General features: G+C 33.3%; 1 protein-coding gene across 6 annotated transcripts in view; it reads right to left on the bottom strand.

The window, feature by feature from the left end:
- Positions 1-17,944, bottom strand: part of LOC142334715 (leishmanolysin-like peptidase) — a 50,458-nt gene that overhangs the window by 14,046 nt on the left and 18,468 nt on the right. The window contains exons 1-2 of one of the 6 annotated variants that reach the window (XM_075382961.1): positions 12,590-12,871; positions 12,035-12,175 (exon numbers count right to left, since the gene is read on the bottom strand). The exons of 2 other annotated variants lie outside the window; for them this stretch is intronic. The gene's annotated coding sequence lies outside the window, so the exon portion shown is untranslated. Of the gene's footprint in view, positions 1-12,034; positions 12,872-13,959; positions 14,429-17,944 lie in introns of those variants that run through there. 3 more of the 6 variants (XM_075382963.1, XM_075382960.1, XM_075382965.1) reach the window with 3 other exon arrangements.

Genomic DNA, 17,944 nt, shown 5'->3' with positions numbered 1-17,944 from the left:
TACTTATTGTCCGTTAAGAACAATTGATTTTTCGAATGTTGTAGATATATATAAATTCTGAGTTGAAACTCAAAATAAATTTTGCATTTTTGATAATCAACGAGTAAAGTTAGCAAAAAACGGCAAAGTTTTAACTACAAGGCACTCTCTGCGGACTCTGAAGTAAAAATAGCCCCCCTCTGAGTCTACAAAGATTGTATGAGTGTTGTTTGGGGGTGTACTGTAGGCAAATTTAATCAAAGTGGACTAAAGTAGCTTATTTCGTGCTGTTGTTGATGAAAAAGGCTAAATTTTGAAATGTGTATCCAGATTTTTTGACCAGAAAAATTAAAGCAAAACAATCAACATTGCTTGTTTGTCTTCAAAAATAAAATCAACGACACTGTTCTTAAAAATTATAACAAATTTTAGCAAAATTGGCGAAAATTTAGGCAAAAATTCCGGAAAATGTGAATAAAAACAACTTGAATTCACTCTTCTTTTCTCAGAAGTTTAAGCCTCGATAACTCCCTGTAGAAAACGAAAATTAAAAAAATCTTTTTAATTCCATATTCTACGCTGGACGAGCTTTCTAATGATACCAGTCTCAACTCTCTACGATGAATATATCGAGCGGCGAAAATTCACTGAACAAAAAAAAAAAAAACCCAGTTGAGTATATAGTTCCTCCCCCCTCAAGAGGGTCGGAACAATTAAGCTAGTGTTTCCTTATGTGCAGAAATGAAGGGACATTATTTACTAGAAAATATATATGAGCACGAAAAATACAACGAATTAAAAAAATCGAAACTCGAATGGCATCGGTGAAAACAAACAAAACTAAAATAAATTAGAAAAGACGCCGCAACACCCCCCCCCCACCTCAAGAGATAAATCGAGATTGAGCCAAAAGTAAAGAATGCTTTCTCTGAAACCGTCAAACAGAGAATTGATAAACTGTAATAAAACATTAGTTTTCGTCGAAAAACAAAACAAACATTGCAAACTTTCTATACATGGAAAATTGTGCGTCGCTCATGTTCCAGCATAGCCAACAATTTTGTCAAAATGCTTCATAAAAATCTGCTTCAAACTCTTAATAAAGCAATAGAAAATTACTTCTATTTTAATCTAAGAATTGAATGTCTCCTTTTTGAATCGTTTTTGGCAAATGACAGAACGTTTTTTGTTATAGAACGTTTTTGTTGATAGACTGCATTTTGTTTAGGAAAAAAATCGTTTAACTGAAAATTATAATTTTTGAAAAAGTTGAAGCCGAGAACACTTCATTGTATAGCTAAGGGGCTCATTTTTATTGTGCCCCTATTTATTCTGCAGTATTTATTTCTGAAAATATGATTTTGTTTATACCTAACAATTTTTAAATATTTCACATTACGGAGAAAAATTATATTTGTAATGAAAAAGCAATGTTGCATAAAGTTTGCTCATAACGTTATGAGGTATTTTTTATGTTGATCAGTTGTAAATATCTATTCTGTTGTTTGCAAATGGCAACAACTGTTTCTTAAAAAAAATAAAAAAAAACAATGACTGTGATATAAGGCTAAATAGAAAATTCTGCGCATCTAATCTTACACCCATTGCCCTATCGGAGTTATTCCACTAATCGGCTTTGCCTCGGAATTTTATATTTTCTAGTTGATAACAATAGCCTGGTATAATTCATTAAAGCACGCTGCCAATTTTCAAACTAAAGAAATCTTCATGCTATTTTCAATGAAATAATAAAGAAATCCAACCATTATTGCTAAAATATTCTCAATCAAGAAAAAATTGCAGATCGCAAACATTTTTTTCAATTGGTATCATTCGGACATATTTGTTAGCGTTCTTTTGCTAGAAAATTAAATCAGCTACAAAAACTCATAACCAAGTTCTTTAAAAAAGAAAATTGGGTACCACTCAAAAATGATTTAAAATTTGGTAGAAAAATGACGGAAAGACGTTCTCTGATTGTTTTCTTTTGTGTTGTCTATGCAACTTTTCATTAGATGAAACTTCAGAAAACTTTGAAAAAGATCTGAATAAAATTAGATGGTGAGCAATCCTCTTGATTCGTTAAATACAAGATGTCGAGTAGCAAATCCGTTAATTTTTTTCTAATCAAAGATTCTAAAATAATTCTGGTTTGTTAATAAACAGCAAATGCTATGTTTTGAAATTTTAATGGTGGTTATTGCTGTTTCTATTCAGTGGAAGTGGAAAGACATTGCCTGATTGCCTGTTCTCGTCTTTCGTTTCCTATTCTACCCTACATTTCACACTGTTTTTGGATCTTTTCTGTTTGTGACCCTGTTCAGTAAGTACATATTATTTGCACCCCCATACGCCCGCGCCATCTTTATACATAATGATTTACTATGTAATAGCACGTTCGCTGTTACTGGGGGCAAAAATCGTACTGGGGGGCACAAAAGGAAACGATCTCTGTTCTTTTATTAGCAGCAATGCTTTCTGTAGACTACGTACGATTTTTTCAATGGAACATTACATTAATACAGCCATTGCAATCTTTTTAGCCAGGCCGTGTTATACCTAAAAACAAATTCAAACTGAAACCAAAAATGCTTCGAAGTGAGTTTTGCAAAAAAAGCTGAAATCTGTAGAAGAGCAGAAAAACCTACGATTTTTTATATTGCACATTACAGTCAAATGTTTGATCTTAAAGCAGGCGGGTTTGTATTTCAATTCAATCAACCAGCGAAAATTGTAGTCGATCAGATTATGAACCCTGCATTTTTAAAAAAACTTGGTTTTAATTTTTATCTTGTCTGATTGTTAGGTTTTAAAACAATTGCAGAGGGGAAATAATTTATTTAGTTGATTTCTCAAAAACTTGACAAAAAAATTTGGTGTGATAGTTTTTTTTGTTTCTCTTACAACCTTATCCTGTATCATAAGTTTCTCATTTGCTAATCAGAACTTTGAAAGTGATGAAGTTTCTTCATTGCACAGCATGCTATAGTTTTTAGCTAATTGAAATGAAACATATAAATAGATTCTATCAGCGCTACAATAATTAATGTTAACTTTTTTCGTCAAAGATTCCTTGGAAAAACTCAAAACTCTAAATGTGCTGTTAAAAAATGCAAGACCTTTAGGAGTTCACAATTTTCAATTTTCAATATATCAATGAGCTCACAAAATTTGTGAATGATTTCACAGAAGTCTGTAGGAACGGTTGACAAAAAAAGGGATGAAAACGTATTAGAATTTGACGAATAGCTAGTAATAAGTTACCGTTTATAATTACCTCCAGGTGAAACAAAAATGTCTGGAGTGAATTATAATGAAGTCATCACGCACTCTAAAGAAAATGTTTCGTGACTTATTATAGACTGAATAGCCATTTGAATCAAAACAAAGCAGTCAATAAAAATTTGATTAGCTTTTGCCATTTGCCTTATAGCCTGTTAATCTTAACCATTCCATCAAAATTACATAATTAACACCAAGCCAAAAGCCACATATCAAATACCGTGAACAACTATGCTTCCCGATTTGCTTTTAACTTCAAAAACGTTCAAAGATCAGACGTATCATCCGAAAATGGGATAATTACGTCAAAAAGTTGTTCTTTTCGTGTGCTTAAGTTTTGTTTCATTTCATTTCACAGACAAATTTAGTGTTTCTCTCAGCCCAAAGAAAGTTAATCAAGAAAATAGACCCATTTCAATTTCCAATTGGGCTCAAAACCTTGAAACTGGCAAGGGACTTTCACAAGACGGGCAATAGAAAATAATAGCTTCTGGTTTAGTGAGACATAACTGCCAAAAAACACTAATAATAAAGTTGTTCGTATAATGAAGGAAGGAAGAACAGCATGTTCCACTGTTTTCAGAAACAGCATTGAACCTTGGAGCAGCAGACAAAGAGCTGGTGGCTATGTTGGCCTAAATAAACAAAGCGATTTGTAAACTAACCACACAAATGACCTCAGAACATAAAACAGTGAGAGCTGAAAACAGGTTTGGGAACAATTTGATGGTAGAAGCTGCATAAATTAATAGACTAGAATCGGTGCTTTCAGATTCTATGAATTCAAGCAAAAGACTATTTTTGCAACGTTTTTTTTTCTTGAAAACAACAATCTGAAAATTCCAACCTTTACAGCTGCTTCCTCTTTGCCATTGAAAGAGTTTTTTTGTTTTTAAATGCATATATGAACAACCTAAATACATGCTGTTGCACTGAAGATGGTCCACATAAGAAAAAAAGGGCATTAGCAAGAAAATTCAAAAAAAAAAACATTAATAACGAGTAAAAAAGCCTCATTTTATTTTATCAATTATGTTGTTCTGTAAATAGTAACTAGTCAAAGTTATGGCTAATTAAAATGAAAATAGTTAAAAGGAACGTTTAATTTTTTTGAACAATTTGATCCATTCCTGTTGTTTTGATATTGTGCTTGCTCCATAGAAGCTAGAACAAACTTAAATAATATCTTTTTCAGCAAATAGGATGAGCGATATTGCAACTTTTAATAATATTAAAATTTTTAACATCTTTTATAGAAAAAGCGTTTTTGCAGCTTTCGATATATAGGATGTGTTGTAGTTACTTGATTTTTTAAGACAGGAAACGCTAAGTGTAACTCAATAAACATCATACTCCAATGATAATCTTTGTAAACATTACTATAATCAGACTACCGGGACGCCGGGTAATACGAATTAAAAGTTCGAGAAATTTACTCCCTTAACTCGTATTAAACATCTTAGATGCAGCTCCCCTCGGACAAAAATAATTTCACAGTGGCAAACAAGCACACCTTTGGAACGCCACCCATATGAAACGAACCTCTCTGACGAGAGCCTAGATTTAGAATTTAAAATAACCCGGATGAACCAGCCGGAAACGAAACTACGTTCACTAAAACTCAAAAGGGGGACATTGACACAAGCCGAAAAGCCGAAGCCACAAATAAACGAGCTAAAACAGAGCGAAACGAAAAAAATGACAAATCTGACAAACGCATCGTCTACGTAAACTCTGAGGGAAAGCGACCTCGATTAATTGCAAACGCCATGGTCAAACTCGCCTACGAAAAAACCTGGGCAGTGCTAGAGAAATGCCATTGAGAATTGGCTTTTATATAAAACCTAAAAACAAACAAGCGTCAAAAAAGCTAGCCCCGCAAAGTATTCCCAAAGTAAAACCAGTATCCCAAAACCATAAAGTAAGAGTGCCTTCCAACAACAACAAAAACCAAGAAAAAGTAAACCCATGTTTCGTAATAACGAAAGTGTCGGTAGAAGTCAGCTTAGGCACAATCAAAGAAGAAGGAGTCAAACCGAAAAAAGGAGGCCCGAAAACAGCAAGCAAAAATAGTGCAATGATTTAAATGACAATCTCATGGCCACGTTGCAGCCTACTGCGACAATGCAAAAAGATTCGGGGATTTGGAGGACATCGTCACATCAGTGTAACGGTAATCAAATGAACCTTGCTATGCAAAATGCAATGAGAAGCACAGCACTGCATACAAAGTTTGTCAAAAATACAAATATGCAAAACAGCAAACGCGTTCTGCGTCGCAATCAACAACCAGCTTAAATTGACAAAAACCTGGAAAGCATAATTACGAACCGTTTTAACAAACTTGAAAGTAAAGTAGCGCTTAAAACAAAAAACGCAAGTAATGAACTATGAATTGAACTTCAATGCCAAACCTTTACCAACTTACAAAATTCCATAAAATTATGAAAAAAACAGAACATAGTTAAAAGCGGAACGCATAGCAATGAAACAAAGTACAAAACTTAAAATAACTCTAAAAAAACACTTTTAAAAACAGAAACAAAATGCGTCAAAAGCAAATTTTGCAAAATCAGTAATAGTAACGCAACTTGAATGGCAAGGACTAAACAAAAACAAAATGAACAAAAAAATGGATTTAGCGAGAAAAAACACAAGCTGACATAGATTGCCTCAGCAAAACCAAAATAGGTATGAAAAACTGCTCAAAATTAGAAAGTTAAACCTAAGCAGGGAACATTAACTACAGTCCTTAGGATCTACAACTCAGATGAAACAACGATTACAATACGATCTCATAGAAAGGACAACACTTGAGACAGAAATCAAAAAAAGAAAAAAATCATTACTACAGAAACACTCAGACTCCTCATAAAAAGCATCAAAGTATCAACACAACTAGAAATAATAAAGGACCTAATCATAAAGCTGTCAAACAAAGATGCACATCTTATTACTGGTTTCATCAATGTAATTCATCAAACAAAGATTCATACCTAATTATTGGTGGCATCAATGTAATACACCCAAAGGACCAGTTCACCAATAAAGCCGGAAGAATAAATAAGCGGAGGCTTGGCGAAGAACACTATATGATCCTAAACAATTAAGAACCCACCCACATAGATGGAGACTGTGGAACACTAGATGTGCAGTTAACAAATTCTTAACTATAAAAACTATTGAAAATAATAATGTCTTCAACGAAAACACTCGCGATCACTAACCAACCGTGAGCATCTGTAACATAGGTAAACCGATGCAATAAAAAGTCAAATAAAAAATCCTGCACAATTCAGATAATCTTTATCTGAGCATAACAAACATTTTAAGCAAATTAATCTTAAAAACACTGCACTAGAACATGACAAAGTGAGCTATCAAATGAGAAAACAATTCCAATCAGAAACTATAGAAAACTCACCACAATCAATCTAATCATCGATACAATTAGAAGAGATACCAGACCAACGGGGAATTACCACCGTTACGATGATACCAAAACAGGAAAAGATTGCAAAACTTTCAAAAAGTACAGACCATTGTCATTGACATCATGCCTCGGAAAACTATGCAAGAGCATTGTAAAAGAACACTTGGTAATCCCTGTGAATAAGAAATCTGTTCGGAGGCCAACAGAGTGCCTACACAACTGGCAGATGCGCAACAGAAAATTTTCTAGCCCTAACAGGAAAATTAACAACAAGTTTCAAATAAAAAGGTGCCAAAGCTGCTGCCTTCTAAGATGTAGAGCAAACCTTTGACTCTTTCTCGCACGGAGAGATATTATAAAAACAAATTAAATTTAAGACACTTCGGTGGATATAAAAATGGGCTAGAAGCTTCCCAAATAACAGGAAAAATATAGTAAGGTAAAACTAAGTACTATCTGATACCTTTAAATCCGATGCAGGGATGCGCCAAGGGAGCTTGATAGACCAATCTTATTTAATATGTATGTAATCCAGCTAAAATTTAAAGACACATCAATTTCACTGAATGAAGATGACATTGCTCTCATCTACGCATATGAAAAACAAGAAAGCGCTATTAAACATCTAAAAAATTGGATCAATAAAATAGAAAAACGGTGTGCTGAATGGAAAGTTTTCCTCAACGCAGGAAAAACCATGAACACTATCTTCATTAGACACAAATACTGAATACAATTCTGAAGCTACGAATATGATTAGAGGACATTAACGTCAGCATAGAGGTAAAAATATTCCGACTTGATCTGAATTATAACTTCAAATCAAGTCAACAAAATATGGATAAAATTGCAACAAAAAATCAACATGCTATGAAATCTAAAATCAAATAACATACCAATTAATATTATCCTCGAAGTGAGGGCAGCACGGTCCTGGGAACTGATAGTGGCCCTACAGTCTGTTCGCGCCTGGGAACAACTGCTCAACCCCGTAATCGTGAAATTAGCTAACAGCTACATTAAGAGGCCGAAGCACCAAGTCGATTACACACCGACTCTTTGAACCCAATTGGCAATTTACGGTACTCTTATTGTGCAAGTCGGCTGCTTTTCCTCTGAAAGGGTTGTCTGCTGACAGTGGTGCCTCTCCCTCTCCCTCTCTCTCTCTCTCTCTCTCTCTCTCTCGCTCTCTCTCTCTCTCTCTCTCTCTCTCTCTCTCTCTCTCTCTCTCTCTCTCTTACTCACACTTTCTCTCTCTCTCTTTCTCTGTTTGTGTATGTGTGTGGTCTCTCTCTTTCTCACTCACTCTCTCTCTCTCTCTCTCTCTCTCTCTCTCTCTCTCTTTATCTCTATCTCTCTCTCTCCCACTCACTCACTTTTTCTCATTCTCTCTCTCCCTCTCTCTCTCTCTGTTTTCTCAGTCTCTCTCTCTCTCTCTCTCTCCCCGTTTCTCTCTCTCTCTCTTATTGTTATCTCAAAACACACAACTGCTGCTTTTCCTCTGAAAGGGGTCTGGCTTCAGAAGGATAACTGAGGGTGCTTCTTTCCTTCTCTTTATCTCTCATTCTTTCTCCTCTTTCTTCTCCTTCTCTTCTCTCTCACACACTTCTCGCACACAAAACAAAAACGCCCCGCAACTGAAACTGCGCACTAAATTAACAGAACACCAAATCTCAACCAAATCAGAGGAATATTCAACATATCAACATTGCGAACATAATTAACAACTGAATGTGCGGCGGTATGTTTACAGACAAAAAAGTTGCTCAATTTGATTTGAACATAATGCATGACCACGGTGCTTTAGAGTCTATATGAAGGAATGTCGAATCTTTGATTTCCTTTTTTGTATAAAAAAAATTCAATACTAAAATTCTAAGACACGAGTTTGGGTCGCACTTATTTTTTTAATATTTGCTCTATTCGACATGCGTTTTTTGGTGTAGTTTGCTTCTGTTGTGATCCATATTTTATTTTTCTGTTTCAAGTACGTTTTCTGGAAGAAGAAAAATCTGAAAAGTGACCGTTTGTTTGACGCTCCGCGAACTTTCGTGTTTTTTTTTGGTATCAGGAATTACGCAAATTTTTTTTGGATGAAGGCCGTTCTAAAATTCGCAGCATCCATTTTCTGTTCTGTGAACACCAGTAAGAATGTCAATTTTTGAACAAGTTACATCTTACGTAATCGACCAATTACAATAGCATTCAAGCAGATTAATTACAGTTCTTTGTCCTTTAAGAACTGTGCGTGAGTGTTTTAGTTTTTCAATTGTTTCAATGCAATTAAAGTGATAAACTGATCGCATATTCTAATTTAATGAGATATTTTCAATGAAGTTCTGGTACTGTATTCTAATCTTGTCATCAGAAGGGTGGGGCTCTATTTAATTTTTTGATGGAGTGCGACAGTGAAAAAGTGCAAAGTTTTAGTAAAAACGACAAATTGTTTGTAACTTTTTCGTTTGTCTCAAATGTAACAAAACGTAACAAAAATAAAATTTAAGCTCTTATCGAACATGGTGATTTTTTAAAAGATGGCGATGAGTTTTATCTGTGTAGTTAGATTTAATTGACTTTCAAACGCGCAAATATTTGTTTCTCCTCTGGCTTCGTCTTTTCTGGTATACATAAAAATCTAATATATCCGAGGGTTATTACCAACCCGATGTCTAATGAAGTAAACTGTACTTAAAAACATTTGAAGCAGCAAAAATGAGCAAACTTTATCTTACACTAAAAAATAATGCTGATTAGAATCAGAAAAACAGCCAACGTGCGTACCATTCAATGTTTTTCTTTTGCTCAGTCCTCAAATCAACATAATGAATTTTTTATTGCTCAAATGCCTTCATCATTTGAGTCTAGACAGATTCCACTGATAAGAACAATGGGAGCATGTCTCGGTAGCAAAATAGTCCAATATAGCCAGACATGCATCAGTACCCTCAACTAAAGTGATATATTAGCGATGCTGCTTACTGGTCTAAATTCTAGTCTACGGCAATCACTTACATTCAAAATCCAGTTTCTGATTTGATATAAATAAATTACAGGCGGCACATTGACAAGGTGTGCTGTGTGAATTTCTCAGTAGCTTTCACTTCTTATTAGTCGAAGTGAACCGTCAAATTAAGTGTAGACTATCTAATGCTGTGCTCAGGTTGGAAGTATGCGGAGTAAAGGTACCCTGGATCGAATTTTGTTAAAATTTATCGATTCTCGAATGAATTTAATAAATGGGAGACGGAAAGCAGGTATCATCATGCACGAGGTCATGCACGGGTAAAAAAAATATACTTTGAAATGCGAAACAACTTTTTTTTGAAGAAATGATAAATAATGCAAATATTTGTTTGCGCAGTTTTACTACATAAGACTGGAAAAATCAGCGGCAGTTTTCAAAATTGCGAATAATAAATAAAATTGCAAAAACTATTGAAAAAATACAGTTGATGCATGTAACTTTTCCTTTATTTTTTCATTTCTTTCAACTTCCAATGCAACAATGCAAAAAACTTTGTTAAAAACTGTGCCTCAATTTCTCGTCTCGCAAAATAGCGCTTAAATTTAGCCAATCACAGCTCAATACCTAATATAGCTGCTCATTCTCCGTAAATAATCAGCTAAACGTTTCATTTTTGCTTAGTCGGCTGAAGCTTCGTCGACCAATATTACCTCCACTGAGGTATATAGACATTGAACTATAACCGAGCAGCAAATTGCAAAAAAAGGAGCTAAAACCCCAGTCATAAAATAAATAAAAGTTTATAAATTTGTTGCAATAATTAACATTTTTGCATTAATTTATAAAAAGTATAAGAAAAAGTATTAGAAAATATGGCCTTTCTGTTTCTAACCTCGCTCGACCATAACAGCAAAAAACTTATATCTTCATCCATCACTATTAAAAATTTGTTTGATTCTGCTCGTTGCCCATGTCAAATGAAACAGTTTTAAACATTTTTATTTTACTGAAGTCAAAATATTGTTGATTGAAGAGGACAATCAGATACCATAAGATTAGAACATTCCCGGAGGACAAAACACTAATTTTTCTCAAAATACTAAAACGGCAGCGCATCCTTGAAAATAGATTGTTACAGATTGTTGAAATAACTATTTAGTGATCTCAATTACAATTTTTTGTTGTTGGTACGTTCGGAAATCACAACCACCCCCCACTCCCCTCGCGGCATGATCTATCAACAAACAAAAATACAATTTTATTTTTCGATTTAGAACCATTTAACATATTTAAAAATTTCAAAAATTTTGTATGATTAAAGTCGTATATTTCAAAGCTTAGGAGCTTTAAAGAATGATCATTATATGTTCCACGCACGCCGTACAAGAGGTGAAAAAAATTTCTTGATTGAAACTATCTAGTATTTAAATATGATTTTTTAGCTATATTTAAAATACCAAAATCTTTTCTAGAAAGTATGCGATGTTTGTCATTAATACATAGAGGTTTTATACTTAACGTTAATGTTTTTAACTCATTTATAACTCGACCAAGTTGTGTGCAAGCTATTCTCAGAGAAACATTGAGAGCAATTTGTGTTTTTCCCCATAAAAACTGACGCTAATCATTTGCTCTCCGAAAAACATCATTAAATGCAATCAACAGCCGATATCGAAAAATTGTGGTGAATTGTTAATCAAATGTTAATTCGCGAGACGCCGGTAGTTTTTAATTGTGTAATTATTTTGAAAGAAGTAGTTTTGTGCCAGAGATTGAATGATTACCATGAGCTCATTAGAGCCCATTAAAAGGAGCAAATTACGAAATGAGTCAGGTTACACCTCACTTCTCATGACTTGAAAACCAAAATCCGTTGTTTTAATCGTAACTAACTAACTAACTAATTTTATATAATCATTTTAAAATTAAACTCCAAATATTCAAAAAAGTTTTTAAGTTACCTCCGTACAAAATTTTGAATCAGACTAGGCTGAAAAGTTGGCGACAAAATTTTGGAAACAATAATGATGTCAGGATAACAAAAATGTTCGACCGGACGGGTTATGTTCCAGAGAATGAATAATTTAACTCCGTGTTATTTTTGAAAAAGCCAGAATTATCGTTCCTGTACCTATAGATTGAAATCGCAAATAATATTGCAAATATTTCAATAGATTTTTCTAATAGAAAATTCGTAGCCATATAAATTGACGAACCGGTATAAAAGTCTATATGTATCAACACCCTAAGGAGTTGATCTGGGAACAAATTTTCAAATCTGGAATATTCTATGAGTAGTAAAAAATTACTCTACCGTTAGTAGGTCTGAATATAAACAAAAATAACAATATAACCTTATAAAGCGATGAACTTACCTGAGCGCCGTACGTAAACAACTCCTTCGGGATTGTTTAGAGCTGGATAAATTTTACCAAGCGGTAAATAAAATTTCCCTATTTCCAATCAAGTGAAGGCGCCATGTGAAATGTTCTCTCTCAAAATGCGTGTATAGAAAACTATAGGGAGGTAGCTGTTTCATCCATTTCAGCATCAAAAATTTTGGGAAAAATTATCCCAATATACTGTTTTTGTATTACCGTCTATTCATAATTCCTCTTGATGCGGAAAAGAGTGATATTTACACAGCATGTTTTACAAAGATAAGGTGGGATAACAATCAATGATGATGCTGCTGATGATGAAAGGTTGAAAATTATTCTTGGCAGAATGACAATCTGGCCGATAAATCGAGAATTGCATAAATTGAAAATTTTCTTTGTTTTTAACACTAACGCTTTCAACGCTTAAGAGTATTTTAAATATTCTAAAAGTATTTAAAATATTTTGTAATTTGAAAAAGAACTTTTGAAAATGATTCTTAGAAGAATGTTAAGCTGGCGGATGAAACTAGAATTGTTTTTTTTTCTGACGCTCTTAATCCTTTCAACGAACGTTTAAAAGAATTTAAAACACAAACATACAATTTAAAATTGCCCATGTATTATTAAGACTGCGTCAAGTTTGTTTCACGAGTAACGAGAAAAAAATAAATCAATAAGTTCAAGCTGCTTTCACCTCACCGCCCGCGTGATCAAAAAGATTGTTACACCTAATTGAATAGTGCTTTATTAAAAAGTAGATCGCAAAAAAAGAACACACAATCTTGTTGGTGAGAAACAAGCAGTGTATGAAAAAGACGAAAGAAGAGACTTCAAGTTGAATTATTTATCAGCCTTAATAGCCATATAATTCAGTTTTTATGATACACTGGCGTGGACGATTATGACTAATGTTGTTGATTTTGATAGCACACTAAGAACGTATTCTTTAATATCAACAAACACAAAAAATATATAAAAGGAGAATCTCGGCTTCGCTTTAAAAGATTGCAGTCAAAAGTACGCCCTACTGAAAATGCTGAAAATCAATATTGAAAAACGGATTTAGAGAATTGTAGTAAAATAGTCGACACCAACCTTGAAAAATTAAGTTTATGAACACAATTAGTTAAAATACAAGCCTGCAAAAGTAAACTAAATCTACGATTGATGGTTGCATTATTTGTTGATTCTTCCTTCCTTGTTAAAATCATGTATGAGCTGATCAGATCACGTGACCAGTGCTAGCAGTTTGCAAAAGCGCTCAATATGAGATAAAATATACCTAAAGATTATAATTGAAAAAAAATACATAAGGTTGTAATAAAAATTAATGAATAACGAATAAGGAAAAAGTTTCACCTAAAACATAAATTTAACCTAAAACAGAAAGGAAAAAGGAAAACAGAAATTGCAGGCAAAAATCTGTTATGTTTAAAGACCTTTGTCCGAATATCGATTAATTTTTCCTTGAAAGCCCCCAAATTTTCAATACCCCCATAGCTGTTTGAATAGGGAGGGTTAAAAATATCACAGAATTATAGAAGGCACCTCCTGAAAAAATAGAAATTGATAACCTTGAGTTCATTATCATTTTTCAGCAAAATATGAAGAAATGAAAATGAACTACTCCTAAAGAGCATATAACATCTCAGCACAGAGGATAACCAAAAAATGCCATAGAAAAAAAGATGGCGAAAATTAGAACTAAAACAAGTAGGATAATTGAAACGCAAATTTTACGTTTTCAAACATATAAAAGTTTTAAGATGACGCCGGAATTTAGATCACAATGACTCTCTCAAAAGTTTCATAAATCATATGAGTAAAGGCATGAAATAATCATCATAGTGTTTGCAAAAGTGTTAAGGGCTATATTAAGCAGTCAAATTTTTTAAATAAAGACCAAAGCTAGAACTCACCTGGAGAGATGAGAATAATTAGCGAAAACAGAAGAAGAGAAACTCGCAATCTCAAAAATGGAAAGAAATATTCTCAGTTCGGGCGATTCTCAATTTCTTCAACAATGAAACGGAATGAGAAATTTAGAATAGACTTAAAAATAATTGCTCCATCAAATAAGAGATGAGTTAAAAGCCATATCAAGCGATATCTCAATAATTATTCGGTTGATTTAGGAAAGAACTTTTTAATGAAGTCATTGAACTGTCAAGAAAACACGAAATGGTGTTTGTAAACTAATCAGGCGAATAAATTCGACACGGTTATATCAGGTAGGCGGTAACACATGGAACTTGTTTGGGGTAAGCTAGCTAGCTGAGCCTGACAGATTTAAAGGCCACTAATCCTCATATATTCATGGCACGAATGAACAAAATAACCGATTTCAGTTTATAATTCATTGAAACCAACACATCAAAATATGGACAGCTAAATTGATGGTATAATTAACTACATACAGTAGTTTCAATTTTCTCAAAGGCAATGTACCGAAGTTTTCTAGCAATTTTGTTCTATTTTTCTTTCCTGAAAGTTAGCCCAGGATTTTTTTCCAATCAACATATTGAACTGCTCATAACTATTTTCATGTTTCATCAATAGTACCCAAAATTACCTTAAAATCCGCTGGATGAAAGCACTCCATTTATCTTACCTAATCTGGCAGTTTTTTTGGAATAATTCTTCTGATGTTTTTTAGTTAATTTTTTTTAATACTATTTGTTTTATCTCTTTCTGATTGCCTCTTATAAATCAAGCTGGTTTTTTCTTAGTTAGCAAATTTTCTGTTGTCTATTTTCGATTTAAGCTCCTTTTTTTCACTGACAGATGAACGTTTTATACCAAGATGTTTCAAAATAAAGGCATAATAACCAACATCTTCTTGCATTGTGTTTCTCTCTTGAACAGCCTGCGCACTATATATGGTGTTCAAGTAAACCTGTTATCGTGATAACCAACAACCGAAGTCATACGCTATTTTGTCCAGTCCAAGTCAATTCCACCGTCATTAAGAAATTACATAGATCGAGTTCTGTTTTTTAACATGGTTATTGCCCATATACGAAGTCAAGCAAACTACGCCGCTTACTTGCTGCGAGAATGGAAGTTGACAGAGAAGCAACGCTTTCCGACAAACTGTCCATACGTGAAATTGCAATTGATTCCGAATTAAAAGTTCCCGACGTTATGATAACCATTCTTGACTATCATGGCAAGCAAATCGCTGACCCACAATTTTGGAAGAAATAAAATGTTTTCGAGTTTATGGTGCGCATACTTGGAAAAAATAACGTTGGACAATGATATAAAAAGCTTAAATCCTCAAAATCTACTCTTCATTCAATTTCTAGACGCAAATAATTATGCTTTTATTTTTTTTGTTTATAACGATGCAAAATACTTGTAAGGGTGCATTGTAAGGGTGCACCGTATCTAAAAAATCCGAAAATTGGATTATATTGGTGCTCTGTCTATTTTTTTGTAATAAAATTCTTTCACATACATTTCTTTTACTTCGAACGGTATAACCATTTAACTCTAAGTGTGCATTAAAAATTATTAAAAGAACTTAGCTGACATTAGTAGTCTTGCAAACGTTAAGTGTGCTGTACACGTTGGGAAAGCCTAAATTCAAGGTGAAAAGGTCATTTCAGCGAGTTTTTGATTACTAAAATGTGCAACTCCCGCAGTTTTCGTCATTTTTGTTTTCTTTGTAGGATTAGTCCTAAATTGACATTTGTCGAAACTTAAATTGTTCGTCTGTTGAGCTATATCTTTTAATAAATCATACCTAAACACAAAAATTCATGGTGATATTTGCCGTTTCTGAAAAAAAATTCTGAAATGATAGGCATCAATTAATTTTTTAGTGTCCAATGAAGTTGTTTAGATCTGAAAATGGTCTCTTCAATGGTTTCTACTGCAAAGGATTCGGTTTTCAAGGAATTATTAAAACCAAAAAGGGCGGCGTTTCGATAAAAGCGAATGTTTTCCACATTTATTGAAAACTTTTGTCTTTTTCTGACCTTAAGTGGCCAATGATTTTTCTCTGGGGTTTATAATGCAAAGTCATCAATAGCAATGAAATTTTTGTCAAGACTTCAAAATCACAATCTTTAGCGCCATTTCAATAAAGTTGCAAATTGTTCTCATTTTTTGAAAATTATTTTCATATATCAAACGCTTTATCCTTACGGGTCTATTAAATTTTTCGAGATTTAACGATGAATACTGGTTGGCTATTAGATTATTTTAATGGTCCTTAATATAATTATTGTCAAAAAACCTTTGGCAATTTTTTTTATAAAAATCGAGTTGTTATGAAGTTATGTAATGGATTTTGTTCGGTCAAATTTCAATTTTCTCAATCTCTAATACGCTCCATCAATACTTTTTCAAAAATGATGATTAATTTTTAGGGGCAAAAGTTGGTTTTTGATGACATATTGTCCAAAAATGAGCAGCTGTTTTTAATTTCAGCTGTTTTTCTCTCAAATTTAATTAGGTTTTCCAGTTTTTGATAGTGTTAGTCTTATAGGTACAGCCTGCTCTTTTTAAGCCTCCCTAGCGTAGATCGTAGTTGTATTGCATATTTAATAAAAATATCAACATCAAATAACTCGCGAATTTTTGTTTTTCTCTCTCTTCAATTTTTTTAATACTACATGGTGTTTGGCCTGCCCCTGACTGCCTTCGATTTTTCAAACGAAACTTTTCTTGTTTGCTAAATTTTCTGCTCTTTATTTGCGTTTTGGAACGAACTCCTCGCTATTGAACATGCTGATTCTAAAAATATACACTACGACTTTTTGTTTTTCTCTAAATTGGGGAAACTATGTCTGTCTGTTTGCTTGGAATTATTCAACTGGTCTGCCGGTCAGTTAAAGTGGATTTCAGTTTTAGAAAGAACACTTTTGATTGTATTTTGGAATTTGTGCTGCTTTATTTTTTGTCCAGTCATGTTTTTCTTGGCTGAAAATAGCTATTGAGAAGTCAAGTAAGCGTAAGCACTTTAGTCACGTTTAAGTAGTAAAAGCAGCGGGAAAAAAGTAAGTTTGGAGCATAAATTTTTGTTTGGCTATTTTGAAAGCGCAGTTAAAAATTATTGCTGAAGAACGAAAATTTCTGTTTTTTGAAAGGGATTTTTTTCACGTGCGTGAAATTGACTTGAGTTTAAGTGTTTCTTCTCTTGAATGCTATTATTATGATATAATTTTGTTCTAAGTGCACCTATCCGCAACTGTCTAAAAACATCAGCTGGCTACGAATGATTACCGTTGATTAACCAGTTCTTAAAGTTGACGCTATTTGTTGTATAAAAAGTAAAGTAAGGATTTTTTTGCCTCTTTCTTATTAATTATGTTGTCTTATCTTTTGGTATCACTAGTGACAGGTCTCTTTGGTTGCTAATGGGGCATAATGGAAATATTTAATAGTTCAAGTTCGATAAAAAAACTGGTTTGCTTGACATTTAATCTATTTGTTCTCAAAAATGTTTAGAGAATATTTGAGTTTTGCGAGTATTTGTTGTACTAATTGTTGTCATATGATTCCATTTTTCATTAGGAACGGGTCTCATAGTTTGTTAATATCGACAAATGAATCTACTCAACTAATTCAGTTCAAAGTAAAAGTTTTCTTTTTGAATTTGAAAATAACTGTTTTCAAGACAGGTTGTTTCGATTGCTAATAATGATTTAGTTGATCGAGAAAATATTTGAGTTAGTAGCCAACAGTTTCTGTAACTTTCGAACTATTCGTTTCATAAAATTTTGCTAATATATGAGTTTTTGTCTGTATTGGTTAACGTTTTGGTCTTTGTATCACTTAGAATCATTAATGACAAATTATTGGTTTGTTTAGGAAAAACAGGTGCATCTATATAGTTGCGTTAGTTCATTAACCCCTTGTGATGAATTTGACGCTTTTAATAAAATAATTAGTTGA

The sequence above is a fragment of the Convolutriloba macropyga genome, chromosome 2, assembly GCF_964194025.1.
Source record: "Convolutriloba macropyga chromosome 2, txConMacr16.3, whole genome shotgun sequence".
Classification (NCBI taxonomy): Eukaryota; Metazoa; Xenacoelomorpha; order Acoela; family Convolutidae; genus Convolutriloba; species Convolutriloba macropyga.
The sequence above is the reverse complement of the archived record's forward strand: the minus strand, read 5'-3'. Positions and strand labels throughout refer to the sequence as shown.